Source organism: Rana temporaria, chromosome 4 (assembly GCF_905171775.1).
Source record: "Rana temporaria chromosome 4, aRanTem1.1, whole genome shotgun sequence".
NCBI lineage: Eukaryota > Metazoa > Chordata > Amphibia > Anura > Ranidae > Rana > Rana temporaria.
The window spans coordinates 225,897,333-225,914,636 of NC_053492.1; positions in this window are offsets into that span (position 1 = coordinate 225,897,333).

The window sequence follows — 17,304 nt, forward strand, 5'->3', positions numbered from 1 at the left end:
ACGACCAAAAAAAAATTCGAACATGCTTGAATTTTTTGTGTCGTTTTTAAAAACGTAGTTTTTTGTGTTAAAATGATAGTGTGTGGGCAAAACGACGTTTTTAAACCCGCGCATGCTCAGAAGCAAGTTATGAAGCTAGTTTCAATGGAAAAGAGTGCTGAACGTAACCGCGCTTTGCTAGAGCATTTTGAAAAAACGATGGTGTGTAGGCAATGTCGTTTTTGAAAATGAAGTTTCAAAAACGTTGTTTTTATTTCATGATTTAAAACGTCGTTTTTTTTTCATCACAAAAAACGACCGTCTGTACGCGGCATAAGACATCATGTACATGAGCTGAAAAACTCAAGTGGAGGAACAAGAACAAGATAGGCTTGATGCACATGTACTCTATTAGGCACTGCAGAGAAAATGTAAACAACACAAGGACGTTTGACATGCATCAATTCAATTTGCAGCAAAAATCTTTTGTGTTTTGTTAATTAAAATAAAAATCCTTAAAGCATATCTAAAACAGAAATTTAAAAATTAACGTCGTTTGCGTAAGCCGTCCGGGAATACGGAATTACGCTACGTGCGTCGCCGTTCGAAAAAATTACGTCACTGTGCACAAAGCACGGCGGGAATTCCGAAACGGAGCATGCGCAGTAGGTCTGGCGCGGGAGCGCGCCTAATTTAAATGGCACACGCCCATTTAAATTACGCGGGCTTACGCCGGAGGCCGCCGGCGTAGTTTTCATCGCAAGTGCTTTGTGAATCAGGCACTACGATACGTTACGCCGCCGTGATTCTACGTGAATCTGGCCCATACTTCCTGTGACAATGCTTACTTGTTGTACTGTACTTATGGAGGACTGTTGTCAGTCTAGATTGTTTTGCAGATTTGGCCACAAACTCCTACTCTCTCCCCTCCTTGCTCATTACATAGAAGGTGGGAAAGTTGGAATTTACAGAAGATTGTTTGGAGGAAACAAACTTTGTTTGAGATTTTAGTTTAATATACAGTAAGTGTCGAGGACAATGGATTACTGGCAAGATCAACAGGTATTTTTTTTGTACTTGCAGAAAATGTACTAAAAGAAATGCCTAAAAATAAATGCGGCTACCGCATCTAAGGACTTAGGAAGCTGCAAAATATAAAAAAAAAATTGTTCTTGGAAATATATATATACTTTAAAGAGGAAGTAAACCCCCTTGTCAAAAAAAATAAATAAAAAAGACCACCTGCAAGACAAAAGCATAATGTGCTAGTATGCATGCGCCGTAGACATCAGTGCTGCAATTTTTTGCAAATATCTCCTAAACCTTTTAGGTTTGGGAGATACAGTATTTGTTGCACCTACAGGTAAGCCTTAATTTAGGCTTACCTGTAGGTTAAAGTGGTTGTAAAGGGTTTACAACCACTTTAAATTCCCTGGTTACCTGTAAATGAAAATGAATAGAGGAAGCATGGTGATGGCTAAGGAAATACTACTCCCTTACTTGTACTTGATATGAAGAGTTGAATTAAAGGAACACTAAAGGCAGAAATATTTTTTTTTTTAAATAACAAACATGTTATACTTACCTCCACTGTGCAGCTCGTTTTGCACTGGAGTCCCTCGGCGGCTGTCTCGGCTACTCCTCGCAAAAGCTTTCCACATTCATGTGAGCTCCCTCGCATGGTGGAAAGCTTTTGCGAGCGCGCTCCCGTGATACAGCGGCATCCATAGCCGCCGACTGTATCACTCGACCCCGCCCCGCTGTGATTGACAGCAGCGCCAGCCAATGGCTGCGCTGCTATCAATCCGCCCAGCCTAGCCAATCAACGGCTAGGCTGGGAACCGAACAAGATGACTAGCACGCGCCTGGGACTTTCGAACGGTGAGGTAAGTAAAACGGGGGCTCGGGGGGGGGGCGGTGCTGTCAGATGTTTTTTTACCTTAATGCATAGGATGCATTAAGGTAAAAAACCGTTTACCTTTACAACCCCTTTAAATAAACTGACAGGGCTAAATAGGTGACTTTAGTGTGTTAATAATTTCAAAATGATCATGAAGCCAACAAAAGTACCATGCCAAGCCACATGGGTTTGTAAACATAGCAAGTGTATAATTGCAGTGCACAGAGGGTCTTTAATACAGAGACATTAATAAAAAATGTCAGCATATATTATTATTCCAACCATTTGTATCACCAATTATCCATTTACCTTCTTTTATTTATTCTACTTTGTAAAAGCAATATCCTTTATACCTTTATCACGGAACACCCTCCTCAGTGCGGACTCCCCGAACATGTTACCAGCGATATTCCTGTGGGTCAGTTTTTGAGGTTGCGCAGGATCTGCAGTGATGAGGGTGAGTTCCAGCAAGAAAAGAAAGAGATGTATAACAGGTTTAGTGATCGAGGCTAATCGGGCTAATACATTGCGAAGAGCAATTAATATCGCTGTAGAGGGGTTTTATTAAATCTAAACCGAGTTTAACTAATGTTCCCATTTTTTACACTGTTTATAGTTTAGAATTTACTAAAATAAGTAAAATTATGGAATGCCACATCTCTTCTTTATATGAAGATGAACGTTACCAAAAGATTCTTTCCCAAGGGTTCAAAACTATCTAGGCGAGCCCCCTCTTTAGTCAATACATTATCCCCCAGTGATTTTGGTTCTCGCACTCTCAGTAGGACATGGTTAGATTTCACAGGTTTGTTTAAATGTGGAGCTAACAATTGTCCCTGTTGTCTTCGGATAATTAAGGGTGCCCATGTTGTTTCTACTGTAAACCACAGGTCCTTTAAGATAAAAAAAATTTGTGAATTGTAATACCAAAAATATAATTTGCTTCATCACTTGCAAGGTATGTGGGATACAATACTTTGGCATGCTACCAGGAGACTTTATGATCACCTAGGTGATTATGTTCGTGATATTGAGAAACAACATGGGACCAAAGTAGCGAGACACTTTATTGAGGCACATGGGGGAGATACCACGATCTTGCAAATACAAGGTATATAGAAGAAGTTTACACACCTAGAAGAGGTGGTGATAATTTTAGAACACTTTGCAAGCGAGAGGTTTTCTGGATAGACAGACAAGAATACCAGGAGGGTTGAATTATGAAAGGGATTTGACCCATTTATATGACTGATCTAATGTCTTGCGTTAATTACAATCTGTGTGTTTATATTAATTGATTATGTTGACTCAGCAAGTACATTATATCGGGGTTGTCATACCCATGATATGTTCCTTCTTTCAGTTTTGATTGAAGTGCTATATTTTTTACAGTTTTTCTGTTTTTACTTTTTTGTCTCTTTTTTCCCCAGTATTATGGTAATATGTTTTAAATTAATGTTTCGTGTTTTTTTTCTTTTTTTGATACTATTTTAATTATATTTGGGGAACACATCCATATGAATGGCTATGTGAGTTCTAGTAAGAAAAGAGGACGAGAAGTACAGGTCCAATTACCGAATTGATCACACCTGTTTTTTGCTAATTTGTATCATGTGATTTTTTTGTATATTAGTATGTTGGTAATTGTACTCATTTGTGGTTTTGACAAAGCACGCTAGCCATGTTAAAAAAAATCACCTTTTTCTGCCTTTTTGCCATACACTCATGCATTTGTGATCTCCTGAAATAAATATATTGCATCGGATTGGGAGTGCAGCTGTTCCTTTTTTTGTCCACTTCACATGTGTTTCTGCAGCAGCAACGGGGCGTGCTCCCCATCTGATTAGTTGAATTATGATTTGCAACCTGATTGGATCGCCTGGAGCAGCTATAGTTTGGTTGTAAAAGCAATAGTAATCCCTTTTAGTTTCTCAAACTATCACCTATACCATGGGTGCTCAACCTGTGGCTCTCCAGCTGTTGCGGAACTACAAGTCCCATCATGCCTTTGCCTTCGAGAGTCATGCTTGTAACTGTCAGCGGCTTCCAATGCCTCATGGGAATTGTAGTTCTGCAACAGCTGGAGAGCCACAGGTTGAGCACCCATGACCTATACGGATCACTTTAGGTAAACAGCAGTGCTAAAGTGCACATTATATACAAAAAAAGTGCCAGTGCATGCTATAAACACGTACACTGATATTACTGATAGTAAGACAACAATAATGTAATAAGCGACACAAGCATGAAGTAATTGCATGAAATCACCCAAGTGATAATAAGCATAAAAAGTGAGAATAAGGAAAACATATAAAATTGTAGTATAACAGTAGTCAACAGAACTACATGTCACAGTACGCCCCAGTGCAATCAAAAGTCCTCCAAATATGTAGAGTTCTTCACACCACACCACTTGTGCACCAATCACCTCATCCCCGTAAGAAATGAACTCACCAAAATAAATTGCCTCACATTCTCATATTTGGCAATAATGCAGTTTAACCACACCGGGTTAATGAATCCAATATAGCGATATCCACCTCTTCATATATGAATCAACTCACTTTTCTAAGCAGCAACTATACAGGACAGATTTCTGCAAACATTTGCCTAATAGGATGAGAGTTGTTGTTGGTGTATGTTAGTCTTTAAAATTATTATTTTTAGCTGGTATTCTCAAACATACAGTACCTCACCCTTTCCAATGGATGCTTCCACAATATTACACTATTTGCCTTTATTAAATCCATCCCACTGTTTCTATTGGTTTAACTGAGGGCCATGTGAAAGGCTGGCAATATTTTGATAGAGTGGGAAATCCTTTTGTCACTACCCTAATGAAAATAACGGCAAACTGAATTTTCCAACAAAATAATGTCCGCCCTTATGGTGCAACCAACGTCAAACTACCGGTAAACACATCTGAGGTAATGGACTGCCCTTGCTGGGTGCCTGATTTTTTTTCTCTGTTAAATGCATTGAAATGATTGACAGAGCCATTATTTTGAATGAACACCAGATTTGCACTGCAGGACAAATCGTATAGGCTTAGAAAAAATGTGCTAAACAAGTAAAACATCCATTAAGTTAAATATGTATAACATCTCTGTATGCTTTGCTGTTTACATTTCTTCTGCTGCAAATTTTCATTGCTGCAGTGTAATCAGTAATTCAGTATAGATATTAGAGACAAGATGGCAACACACAGCCCATTGAAAGCAAGAGAAACAATACATGATTGCACATTTATGGCCATATTTAGATTGCTCTGGATTGGATAACTTGTTTGACACTGAGAAGTGAAAGGATCTTAGACTCTATCACTTTAAGTATACCAGATTTGAAGACAATGGACAACAATAGGCCCTAAAACCATAAATGTTGACCATATATTTCTACTGTAAATTCTATTGCTGTCTATAATGTCAAATACCCATGATGTTATAGCATTGAGAAAGATTGACCAATATGGGTTAGGCCCAGGGCTGGACTGGGACAAAAATTTGGCCCTGGACTTCATCCAGACTGGCCCACTTTGACAGGTCTTTCCCATGGCGGCCGGACAACTCCCGCACCCCCCCCCCCCCGGCCACCCGCACCCCCTCTCCCCCTTCACTAGCCAGTGGCAAAGCTAGACATTATTTCACCCAGGAAAAAGAATCAGTTCGGTGCCCCCCATTATGGGACAAGATTAGGCAGAAGTGACAAACCCCCAGGCCATAGCTGTTGAGTCAGCTGTCTGTCCCCTTCCCCATGCTCCTCTGCCGTCCCCCCTGCTCCTCTGGTCCTCCCCCTGCTTCTCTGTTCTCCCCAGGAGAGCGCTGCAGGGAGGGAGAGGAGGTGAGCGCTACAGGAAGGGAGGGACAAAGGAGCGGAGGGGGGCAGCTGTCTGCTGTCACTGAAGCCGCCCACTGAGCCATCGGCCTACCGGGAAACTCCCTGTAGTCCCAATGGCCAGTCCATCCCTGGTTAGGCCATAATGTAACAATAATATTGGGAAAATATTCTAAATAGAAAAAGAGAGGCAGGAGCTGTTTTATTGTGTACTATGAATGTGCTTCTTTGCAAATTATTTTCATAATGTTGCTCAGTACTAAGCATCTTACCATTACAAAGTACCATGTTTATTATTATAACAATCAAAATCACCATGCAGGAACTGTGATTGTTTTCTGCCTCATCTAACAGGAATATGTGTGCAATGGTAAGTTTTATATCTACAGTAACATCTTAAACTCTTACATGTGAGAAAAGGAAAGATGGATAAATCAGTGACTAAGCAGAGCCATAATTAGATCTATGCATGTGGCTGTTACAGGAATGTACAATAGCTGTGCTAGTTACTGGAATAAGAAGCATGACTACTTCAATCACCCTGACAAGTAATAATAAAAGTGCTTAGAATTTCACAGTTACCGAAAGAGTTGTTGTGTTACTCTCTGCTACACAATAATATACCACATGTGATGAAATAAAGTAGCGGCTTGCACACATTGAAGATTCAGGAAAATCTTCAATCTGTCCTTAGGAATGAAAAAAAAGGCAGTCAAAATTACAGCTGGTATCTTATTGGCAGAGTTCCCCATTAATATGTTTCTGGAATGGTTCTTATATATTAAAAAAAAATAAAAAAATCTACTGTCTTATTTTTTTTTTGTGGATAAACTACATCTCAGGTGTTAATACTATACTAATACTAATGCCGCGTACACACGATCGATCAAACCGATGAGAGCGGTCTGATGGACCGTTTTCATCGGACCAAACCGATCGTGTGTGGGCCCCATCGGTTATTTATCCATAGGTTAAAAAAAAGCAATCTTGTTTTAAATTTGACCGATGGATACCTAACCAATAGGAAAAAAAACGATCGTTTGTTGGCACGTCCATCGGTTAAAAATCCATGCATGCTCAGAATCAAGTCGACGCATGCTTGGAAGCATTGAACTTCGTTTTTTTCAGCACGTCATTGTGTTTTACGTCACCGCGTTCTGACCATCAGTCAGCTTCATCGGTTAACCGATGAAAACGCTTCATCAGACCGTTTTCATCAGATGGACCGATCGTGTGTACAGGGCATAAAACAGCTGAAGGAGTCTGGAGGGGAAATTGCTATTGGGATATTTTGAAAGCTACTGTAACTCTATAGGGGACCATTTGTTCCATTATTTAAACAATGCTATGTGAATATAGTAGCAGGACTGAACCACTAAAAATTTCCTGTGTAATGCTAACTTATTCAGATACAGTAAAATATAGAAAATGTTAAAATCTGTTAGCAGTAAGTCAAATCTCCCATGTAGTCAAAAAGTGTGTAGAACGAATAGATATATGGATGCAGGGATCTCCCCTGCAGCGCTATTGTATTCTGACTTCAGGCACTCCTGCTGTTAGAATACACATATCAGAGCTGCATCTATTGGCTGCAAGCACTGATCGAGTGCTTGGTTTTCCAGTATGATTATTGAACAGAAGTTGGTTGTTAGACCAACTTCTGTTGAACAGAGAGCTGTGAACACATACCAAAAGTCGGTATGTGTGTACCTGGCTTTACTCCAATATAAGTTAATATACAAATTAAAACTTCATTAAACAGTGATTGATTGTTCCAAAAATGATTGCTTATTCAAAAAGCACCACACAAAGTCAAGTATAGACCATTCCCTTAAAGTGACATTAAAAACATGTCATACTTTCCTGCTGTGTGCAGTGGTTTAGCAGCCCCGATCCTCCAATTTTTAGGTCCCCCACTTGCGCTTCTGATACCTCCTCTTTAGCCAGTGCCCCCAATAGCAAGCTAAAGGGCTTAAAGGTGTTGTAAAGGTTTTTTTTTTTTTCTAAATTGGTTCCTTTAAGCTAGTGCATTGTTGGTTCACTTACCTTTTCCTTCAATTTCCCTTCTAAATGTTTTTTTCTTTGTCTGCATTTCTCACTTCCTGTTTCTCCTCAGTACGCTTTCCACCATCATCTGGCTGGGGGTTAGTCAGTCAGAACAGCTTACTGAGGAGGAACAGGAAGTGAGAAATTCAGACAAGGAAAAACAACATTTAGAAGGGAAATCGAAGGAAAAGGTAAGTGACCCAACAATGCACTAGCTTAAAGGAACCTATTTAGAAAATAAATAACAAACCTTTACAATCCCTTTAAGTATAGCAGGTGCTGCAGCAACAGCCAGCTGGAGACTGAAACAATTACAGATCAATGTAAATATTTGGTGGGATTTGTGACATCAGATGATGCCAGAAGATGGGGGGTGGCTCCTTTTCCTTGCTTTTGATTGGTGGATGTTACATTAAATATCTTTGCACGACTGTATGCACCTAGCACATGCCTGGCGAGGGGGTTTTGGGCAGCCCCAAAACATTACACTTTTCAACTGCGATGTGCTAAAATAAAACCTTTGAAGATCCATGGTGTGCAGGCAAATATGTACATCAATCATGCGCAAGCAACATAAAAAAGTTGTATTTTTGCTTTCACTTGATTGGATTAAGGAAGTCGGTAAAGCTTTACTTATTTGCCTTTAGTAAATCAACTCCCTTTGCATTCAATAAAGAGGCAGGCCTCTCAAACATGGGTGCCAAAACCACTGATTATGGACATTGCGGACCTCATCTTGGATAATCTTTGCTCATCCAATGGCCAACTCCAGTCTAAACTGAAGATTGCAGAAATGTTAATAATGTGACACATACTATAGCCATGTCACCAAATAATACAGTTACCATTAGCACTTTCAAGGTCCTAGTTGATAGGTTCCAATAAAAAAAATTCTGATTTGCTTGCTGAAAGACATATTGGATATGTTAAATATATGGTAAATATGTTGAATCCCTTAAATGATTAAAATAAACACTGGGCTAGATTCATGTACGAGATACGACGGCGTATCTCCAGATACGCTGTCATATCTCTGAGTTGTGGCGTCGTATCTATGCGCCTGATTCTTAGAATCAGTTACGCATAGATTTGACTAAGATCCGACCGGCGTAAGAGACTCTTACGCCGTCGTATCTTAGTTGCGATTTTACGCTGGCCGCTAGGTGGCGCTTCCGTCAATTTACGCGAGGAATATGCTAATCAGGTAGATACGTCGATTCACAAACGTACGTACGCCCGGCGCATTTTTTTACGTCGTTTACGTTAGGCTTTTTCCGTCGTAAGGTTACTCCTGCTATATGAGGCGTACGCAATGTTAAGTATGGACGTCGTTCCCGCGTCGAATTTTTAAATTTTTACGTCGTTTGCGTAAGTCGTTCGCGAATAGGGCTGTACGTAAGTTACGTTCACGTCTAAAGCATTGACGATTTGCGGTGTAATTTCGAGCATGCGCCCTGGGATTCTTCACGAACGGCGCATGCGCCGTTCGGAAAAAACGTCAAATACGTGGGGTCATGTTTTATTTACATAAAACACGCACACCTCTTCAGAATTTGAATTCGGCACGCTTACGCCAGCAGATTTACGCTACGCCGCCGCAACTTACGGAGCAAGTGCTTTGTGAATACTGCACTTGCCTCTCTAAATTGCGGCGGCGTAGCGTAAATACCATACGCTACGCCCGCACAACATTACGCAGGGCTATTTGAATCTAGCCCACTGTGTTGTTTAATTCTTTATCTTCCAACACCACAACAGTCTTTTTTTTTTACAGGTGTGACCATGGTTTGAAACAAAAGCCATTGTATTGTTATCTGATGCACTCACATGAATTATAACACTCAGAATGATATGTGTTCATTCTGAAGCCTTGTCTCCTGAAAGGCAAAGACTCTAAGGCACTAGAATATCTAGTGGAAAGAGTGACAAATGACCATATATTGAGCATAGAAATGAGGAAACATCTGTGCACTCGGATGATAATTAGAGCTGGAAAGCAAAGGAGAAGTCCTGGAATGTGATTAATGAAATAATGTGGAGTTGCGTCTAGTATAAATACTGCAATCTCTTTTTCTCTGACAGCATCACAAGCATGAAATAACAGCTGATGTTTTTCTTCACATGTGGTAGAGATAAGGGAGGTAAATTAAATGACAGCACCTACATTGGAATACTATGCATTGTGCTAGTGAGGTGCTCACAAAAGAAAATGTCTGTACTTGATCACAGAGAGAATTACTAAATGGTGCAGGTAACAGTGGTATGCAGAAACTTATACCAAGTACAGATCTGTTCTCATTAGACTTCTTACCAAACTGATGAAATTGAACTTCTCGTTGACTTCCACTGCTTACTGCAACCCATTATTCTTTAAGCCAATGTAGCGCTACCCCCAGAAGAGCCGCTGGTCAGATTTGGGGTAATGGTAGTGATGAGAGCAATAATAGAATGTCCAGGCCGTTGGTTGACGTTTTCAGTGCTTTATTCTCTGGTCAAACACGACCAACATGTCAACTTGAGGTAGACAGGATAGGTTGATGAAAGAAGAATAACTTCGCAGAACCAGGCTATGGATAAAGAAGCAGTCCTGCCTCCTATAATTACATTCTTCTCGTCGCCACTCTAGCCAGAGTGGGTAAAGTGCCCCCAGACAAACCTCTCTCACAGGCCTGGCAGCCAGAGCGTCACTTAAAGCTTCTGGGAAGGAACAAGTCTCTGCCACCGACTTGGCTCTAATTGAATTAGGGTGTTGAGGTGAGACCTCTGCCACAGGCCCAGCGCTTTGAATTTTGAATGATAGAGCAAATCCTCTCAGTATGTCTTTGGGGTCACTGACTGACAGTCTGAATGCAACCTGCCAGTGTCCGGTCACCCAGATCCCCGGTGGTTCGTTCAAGCCCTATTGGATCACCTGCCTCCGGGTTCTCCTCAGACCGATCCCCCACCAAACAGCACCCAGCTTGGGATCTTCTCAATAGAAGTGGGAACCCAGTAAGTCACTGGGGTCCCCTGGCAGCATCAGTTGCTCTGGGCTATGAGAGCCCAGAGCCAGGAACTCCGCGTAGCACGCGACCCTGGCCTGGTAGGCCATAGTGGTGGGGCCTGTGATGTGCGAACACCCTAAAGGTGGGTGCCACACCTGGAACCAGGAACCCGCGAAGAACCCCGAACAACGGCCTCCGCCACAGAAATACCCCTCCCCAGCATGCCCCGCAAGGGAAAACTCCTCCAATTGGCTGCTGGGAAGAAGCAGCTCCGCCTGGACCCCTCTGGCGCCACCTGCCATCCAGAGAGGAAACTGCATCTCTGGAGTACAGACTGACCCACAGGACAATCCAGAATTGGCGACAGACAAATTTAACAAATCAATGAATGAGAGCAACATAACTCTCTCATTCCCCCACTAAATTTAATACAGCACCTGTAGGAAAAAGTACACAGGCGCTACACCAATATTCTGAGAAATATCTATTTACAGTCCACAAATCATGAGAAATACGGGGTTGCCACTGCTGACCTCCTGAAAATGCTAACTGCATGGTTGTCTAACTCAGAACCAGCACGCAGCAAATGAAAGTCAAACAACAGTCAGAATTGCTTTAAATTATTTCATTTTTGTAGTATACTTTTTATAGGTCAGTTATCCAGAAAATGCTGATAGCAAAGCATGAGTATTGTAGCCAACTGACACACAAGGACAAGCTATTTCCATGACTAATTTTTGTTTATAAGTACCCCCACTTTCATTTGAAGAAAAACACAACATCTTCATTACAAATTCCAGGAACATGTGTGGAAATCTGAATGTTTCATCCTTCGTGTGGTCACTAATGCCTCGTTTCCACTGAGCGGATCGGTTCGGTACGGTTCAGTACGGTACGCTATTTTGGGTGTTTCCATTATAAAAGTGTGCCATGAAACTGAACCGTACCGGACCATTCTGGGTCCTGCTTCAGATGTGGGGCCATAGAAAATGGAACGGTTCCATTAGGGCGGAGATGCAATACATTCCACTGATTGGTGGACATGCTAGGCATTTTTTCTAAATCCTGTATGGTCCCGACGGTCCGATTTGCAGTGGAAACGCTCACGAGAATAGACCGGTCCGTTCTAAACCGTTCCAAATCTACTGACCCGAACCGTTCCGTTCAGTGGAAACAAGGCATAATGTTCCTCCAAAGCTCACAGTTGAAAGCCCAGGAAAAAGTATTTTTAGTGTGATTCAGCAGGAACTTTACCAGCACCAGTGTTAGCTGGTTAAGCCAAAAAGCATGATAAAATGACAGATGCTGGCTTGTAATTTAGCAGTGGTCCACACTGCTGAGACTTGTCGTGCAAGTTGCGCCCCATTAACGGAACCATTCTAACCTGTGAGATTCAAGTCACTCTCACTTAGAAAAAGGTTCCTGCTCTACCTTGGTGTGACTTCAACACGACTTGCATTGACTTCTGTTAAAGAAGTTGTATGCAAGCTGCGATGAATTTGTTCACACTGCCGCAGCTTCAAAGTCACGGCTCAATGCTGTACGCCAGGAAAACAAAGTCAAACAAAAAATAAGAGGAAAGGTGCTACTACTCCAAATCAACTGAATGTTCTCCTGAGCTGTTGGGTGCAGGAAAATCAGTTGCTCAGGTGCCAACACGGTAATCAGCAAAATATGATCCTCAACTCCATACAGGCTCTTCATACTTTTCAAATGTATTAATACTCCATAAAAAGAGGTAGGTACAGCAGATGCTAACGTATTAATACTCCATAAAAAGAGGTAGGTACAGCAGATGCTAACGTGTTTCAGCATCTGTCGTGGCTGAAATGCATTAACATCTGCTGTACCTACCTCTTTTTATGGAGTATTAATACGTTAGCATCAGCTGTACCTACCCCTTTTTATGGAGTATTAATACATTTGAAAAGATTGAAGAGCAGGTATGGATCATCTTTTAATGAATAAAGAAAGTCAACTGTAAAATCAAAGTGCACAAATGTACATTTAACTCCAGACCCCTTTACTGTATACATATATGTTGTAGAAAAAGAAATAAAAATATTCCTGTATATTGTGCACTAAACTCCTTGCCCCTGGATCACATTCACTATGCTGTACATTATACTTCCAACACTGTACTGAATTCACACATGTTGTAAATCATGCTCCTGCACTGTAAAGGCTATATTGTACTTTACACTCTTGATTCTCTCTGTTGTACATTATACTCCTGACACCTGCACTGCATTTGCTATGTTGTACACTGTATATGCAGTACCCCAATATTTTGTCAAAAAAGTTTTAATAAAACTTCAACACAGAGTTCACAAAAACATTATAAATCCACATCCCTACATTCCAAAAATGAGTTAGGCTGAAATAAAAATCATAACATAACATCCTAACAATAGTCAAACATTATGCACCGTGCTAAAGAGTTCTATAGGACCACTTCTACTCTTGACCCTGTATAATCAGAGATCATATGATCAAGGTGCAGTCTGCAATTGTTGCAAACTACCTGGTTGAAGCATGGTAAAAAAGCTCTTCAAAGCCACAAAAATATCAAAAGTCAGTGCAATATAAAACATATATAAACAATAGCTGCTAGCAAATGAAAGGCAATATACCCCAACATTTAGTGATTAACAAGGAAATATAAATGTCAGCTTACTTAGCCAGCCACCACCACGGCCAGCTCCTTTTTTCACTGACTGGATGGTCTGAGACAAGTTGATCATGAAAGGAGTAGCACCCCTTTTTTGTGCATTTTTGCTCCCTCTGTAGTGGCAGGATTACCTCTGGCATTTTCCCCTTGTAACATGAGTCCAAAAAGAGTGGCGAACAACTAATGGTTCATTTCCGTGATCACTCAAATCTTGGGTGTGGGCACTGCAACATGAATAAGCCCATCTGTTCATTTCATGATCTTATCCTACCCAAGAGGGATGACATGCACCCCAGTCTATTACACAATGCAGTATTTGTGCCATCAGGAATACCAGAGGGATTGTGTTACCTGATCATGGGCTGAATATTTTGTCTGCCTCTTTGAATGCTAAAATGACGGTATACACACATCCTGAATCATGAGTCACTCATGCATGATTAAAATTACAGACCCACAAAGCCTGTCTTAAAGTGATAAAAAAGTATTGTTTTTATTTAAAAACAAAAAACAAATATGTTATGCTTACCTGCTTTGTGGAGTGATTTTTCTTATAGCAGCCTGGATCTTCCTCTTCTCGGGTCCCACATCAGCACTCCTGTCCCCTCCCTTCTGTTGTGTGCCCCCACAGAAAGTATCTCTTAATGGGGACACCTGAGCTGAGCCGCTGTTCTGTGTGTCCATTCAGACACAGAGCAGCGGCCTGGTCCCCTCCATCTCCTGATTGGCTCACTGGCTGTGACTGACAGCAACAGGAGCCAATGGTTCCCGCTGCTGCCAAAAGCCAATCAAGAGTGCGAGTCCCCAGAGACGCAATGCCCTCCTGGACATCGCTGGATAGAGAGGGGGCTCAGGTAAGTGTTGGGGGGCTGGGGGCTGCTGCACAAAGAAGGTTTTTAACCTTCATGCATTATGCATGAAGTAAAAAACCCTCTTCCTTTACAACCACTTTAAGCTGGGTACACACAGACCAAAATTAAGCTGCTTCAGCAGGAACCTGCCAAATTTTGATCTGTGTGTAGCCCTCTACACAAGGGGAAGAGCCTTTTTTCCTCCCAGCTTGTTGGTTGAACAAAAAAAAAAACTCACAGTGTGCACTCAGCTTAAGTCTCATATTCACACAAATACTCATTGACAGCCCACTGTTGCAAGTGCAGCATGGCCAAGTTTAGGTTTCATTGAATGGGCATATTGAATTTTTTCAGCTGACTAAAACTCAGCACCAACACAAGTTGCCTGCAAACTGGTTGGATATGACTTCCTGAAGGAGCAGCACTGGTTTTCTGCAGGAGATCATGACAGCCAGGGTACCTAACTAGGAACTGCACCAACAGGTTGAGGGCCTATGCCATCTAAGACACATGTGTAAACTTTACCTGCAGAAGGGCAGACAGCAGGTTTATGCTGTTGTCACACACATAACCCTAATTGACACGTGTCAGGACATGTTACAGTACCAAAATTCCTGCCAAGGAAGCTGACTTTTATAGTATTTTGGAATTGAACGGTACAATAAGTTAACAACCTGCTCTCACAACAGCATAGAAAAAGCATATTTTCTTCCAACAATGGTCTGTGTGACACAGAACAAAAAAAAGGTATCCCTGGAAACTATGCAAAATAATACACAAGATTCAGTTCGTTCCAGAGGAGTTATGTAGCATCATCAGTATACAGAGTGCCGTCAGCACTGCCCACACCATTTCTTGTTGGCCTCTGTTTACAAATGACTGTGTGATTTTACAATGACTTTCTTCTGCGCTTCATTTGTAATCAGCCTGATGAAGGAGCCTTAAAAGCTTGCTGTGATTTCCATTACCGTTAGCCATTAAGGATACAACCTTCAATTACTTTAGTTATTCGACCAAAGTCCTATGCTTCATTCAACATTTCTTGTTGATCCATTTTATTCTGGGGTCTGTGATATTCAATTTTCACCTCGTTGGGCCGCATTTGTGTAGTTTTTGCATTTCAGATATGTTATTGTATACTAACATACTGATGTGATTCCAAAATACATCATTTCTATTTGCTTGTGTCAAATAAGGCTGCATTGGAACTGGAAGGCCATGTATCCAAACCATAATACATTGATAGACTTATTTGGTAAACAGTGTATGAAGCAAAACATTGATTGCAAACAGGATTAACCCATAGCAACCAATAAGAATTGCCTGTCTTTAAGGGCAACTTCACATATAGCAATCTAGTTGTTTAATAAATTCCCCTTCTCACTTGAAATAATACTTGTCTTTCTCCTCCATCCAGTGAACTTTCCTCCAACGTAGGCCTGGGCAGCTCCTCGTCATACTGTACATGCAAGCCCCAGTCCTATTCAGGGCTGCTATCAGGGGGGACAGTCCATACACATGTAGGGAGTCTGGGAGCCCTAACCACCCAGGCACAAACCAACAAGACTGAGTTGTTGCTACAGTAGTAACTAGCAATTACTAAAGCAGGGAGGCTGCAGAGTAAGCATTGCAGGTGAAGGGATGCCTCTTTACTGGATTGGGCTGTCTCTTTACTGGATTGGGATGTCTCTTTGCTGAATATATGGGGATGTCTCTTTGTTTAATATATGGGGCCATGTCTTTGCTGGATTGTGATGTCTCTTTGCTGAATATATAGGGATGTCTCTTTGTTTAATATATGGGGCCATCTCTTTGCTGGATTGTGATGTCTCTTTGCTGAATATATGGGGATGTCGCTTTGTTTAATATACAAGGCCTTCTTTTTGCTGAATTGGGATGTCTCTTTGCTGAATATATGACGATGCCTCTTTGCTGGATTGGATTAATTTTCATATATTAAGTTTTAAGATTGTTAATATAAAATTGGGTGCACTGAATGACTTGTGGGATAACCAGTGGGCAGATTTGATAGGACATCCTTGGCCCTGTTTGTGGCCATGCTGGGGGGCCTAGGCCTAAAGCTGTGTAAGGGGCCCCAAAAATTCCTGATGGCTGCCCTGGTCCTATTCATTCCTATGGGTAGGCAGTGCCCATGGCAGCCTGCGGGGACCCCTTAGAGAATGACTTGCCCAAAGGAATGAATAGTGAGATAGCATTCAAGCGCAGTGCATGTAGAGGATCGATTGGATTCATGTAGGAAGAAGGAAGCGGAGCTGCACTGGGGAGGCATGGGGGAATTTATTCAAGGACAATATCACTAAAGGTGTAAGTTGCAGATATAATCATGATTTGAACTTGTTGTTATGGGCACTGTTTTTTGCCCTTTGCTATTTGCTCCTTGTCTTGCTTTATCAAATAAGTCTAATGTTATTCCCTTATCAGAACATTTGACCCTGGGTGGAACTGCATACAGATGTGCGTAGTTCAAAATTAATCATTGGAGTTTGTTATAAACCACCCAATGTTAATGAGGAGGTGGAGACTCAGCTCCTTGCACAGATGGAAAGGGCTGCAAGGGCTGGGACAGTGATAATAATGGGGGATAACTACCCAGAAATTGACTGGAATAATGGCATTGCTGGGACAGTTAAAGGACAAAAATTTAAAAACCTATTGCAGGACAATTTTATGGTGCAGTTTATTGAGGCCCCAACTAGGAATGATGCTCTGTTGGACCTGATAATCTCAAACCATGCAGAGCTTATTACTAATGTTCAGATAAAGGAACACCTGGGTAGCAGTGATCATAACATGATTTCATTTAATGTTAACTATAAGCAAGAAATACATACAGGAAATATTAAAACACTAAATTTTAAGAGAGCAAATTTTCCAAGGATGAGGGCTGCTCTCCAGGACTTAGACTGGGAGGGAATATTGACACCGATGAACACAGAACAGAAATGGGAATTCTTCAAAAAGACTGTGTGGAACCTTACGGCAAAGTATGTTCCCATGGGCAATAAGTTTAAAAGGCTA